The 2038-nt window shown below is 47.3% G+C and overlaps 1 pseudogene; it reads right to left on the bottom strand.

The window, feature by feature from the left end:
* Positions 1 to 887: 887 nt before the first annotated feature.
* Positions 888 to 1778, bottom strand: LOC147371722 (olfactory receptor 10AD1-like; annotated as a pseudogene).
* Positions 1779 to 2038: the final 260 nt, after the last annotated feature.

The raw sequence follows: 2038 nt of genomic DNA, 5'->3' as shown, positions 1-2038 counted from the left end.
GTGAACTCCGGGAATTGGTGATGGACAGGGAGGCCTGGCATGCTGTGATTCATGGGGTCACAGAGTCGGACACGACTGAGCGACTGATCTGATCTGATGGGTAACAGCAAAGAAACTGGTAGTCTGAGAAGCTTGATAGAGGTACGTATTACTTGGATATAATGGAAAATATCAAATAGTCATGCATTTAAGGAAACTGGAGGACTTAGAAGGCATGTGACACCTAACATCTCCTACTTGCCCTTTCCCAACACGGAGAAACACAAACATACACCAAATGCAGTGTTGCTAATTTAATGCCACCACAAATTCCCCCTCATGGGCTAGTGGAGGCAAACAAGATGAATTTTAGGCTGCTGATCCCTAATTTTTCTTTTTCTTCTTTTCTCTAGCTGACTTTTCTTAATGTCTAACACTGCTCCCTGATTCCTTTTTTCTTACTTCTTCCTCTACTGTTTCTCATATAGGAGCAGAGTGGATGAGGGCAGATTCAGGAAGAGAGAGTGGAGTGTGAGAAAAAAAAAAACAGATTAAGTTGAAAGAAAAGGTTTACTCCTAAATATCTAGGCAGAACTGAGGCTGGGAAGAGCATATAAAAGTGCTATGCAAAGAAAATGAAATAGAATTAAGTGTACTTATGTGTTTATAGATCCTGTTGTGAGAACTTAGAAGAAAATTACTCAGCAGGAAGATTTCCAAGTCTCATGAAGAAGGTCCAAGAGAACACAGTGTTTAAAGATACATCAGATAGATGAGCATTAGATATCAATAGGATCTTCCAGGCCTGATGCTGGTGCAAAGGAACCTATGAATGCTCTTTCCTGGAGCCTCTCAGCACAGGAAAGTTATCCAACTCTCAGGACTGGAGGAGGAAGCTGCCCCTCCAGGCATCTTCCCACTAGACAGACTCTGCCTGGGAAAGGCTGCTTCTCCTAAGGGCCCTCGCCATGGCCCCCTTCATTTCTTTGTTTCGGAAACTGTAGATGACGGGGTTGCACATGGGGGTGATGATGGTGTAGAGGAGGGAGAAAGGCTTGTCTTTGTCAGGACCGTGTGTGCTGCGGGGGTTCATGTGAGAGAACATGGCCGAGGTGTAGAAAAAGATGACCACGGTCAGATGAGAGGCACAAGTAGAGAAGGTCTTGCCTCGACCAGAGGAGGAGTTCCTGCCCAGGATGGAGGCCAGGATGTGGGCATAGGAGATGACGATGAGCACCATGGGGCTGAGCAGCACCACAATGGCATCGGCAAAGATGACTCTCAGACTAAACTGGGGGTCTCCACAGGAGAGAGCAATCACTATAGCGGCCTCACAGAAGAAGTTTTCTATGTGGTTGTCTCTGCAGAAGGGATTCTGGAATGACATATACTCAAGCAAGATGCCATTGATCAGCCCAAAGGACCAGGCAATACTCACCAGGCTCACACAGACCTGCTGGCTCATGATCTAGGCATAGGCCAGTGTGTGGCAGATGGCAACATAACGGTCATAGGCCATGAAAGCCAAGAGGATGCACTCAGCCACACCCACACAGAAGACCAAGTACATCTGGGTCATGCAAGAGACAAAGGAGACAACATGGTTCTTCACTATCAGGTGGACCAGCATCTGTGGGATGGTGGTGGTGATGAAGCAGACATCCAGGAAGGACAGGTGGCCAAGGAAGAAGTACATGGGGCTGTTGAGCCTGGGGTCTGTCCAGGTGATGAAGATGATGAGGCCATTCATGGCCATGGCAAGGCTGTAGAGGGCTAGGAAGAGGGCAAAGAGCAATGCCCGAGTGGAAGGGGTGCTCTGCTCAAAGCCCACGAGGATAAACTCTGTCACGGTGCTGCCATTCCATAGGTCCACTGGCTTGGATCTGCTTGAGGACAAAGGACAGGAAAAGCACAAGAGAGACAGCTGTAGAGTAATGCAAGGTACTCACTTGATCCCCGAAACACAGCTATAATAGCACAAGATGGGTGATTGGTGATAAATGTTTTGTAACTTAAGTAAACATAATGTAATTGGCACTGTATGGGGCAGTTAGAGTAC

The sequence above is a fragment of the Bos grunniens genome, chromosome 5, assembly GCF_055505025.1.
Source record: "Bos grunniens cultivar Pamir isolate PY7600 chromosome 5, Bosgru_T2T1.0, whole genome shotgun sequence".
Lineage (NCBI taxonomy): Eukaryota > Metazoa > Chordata > Mammalia > Artiodactyla > Bovidae > Bos > Bos grunniens.
This window is presented reverse-complemented; position numbering and strand designations above follow the sequence as displayed.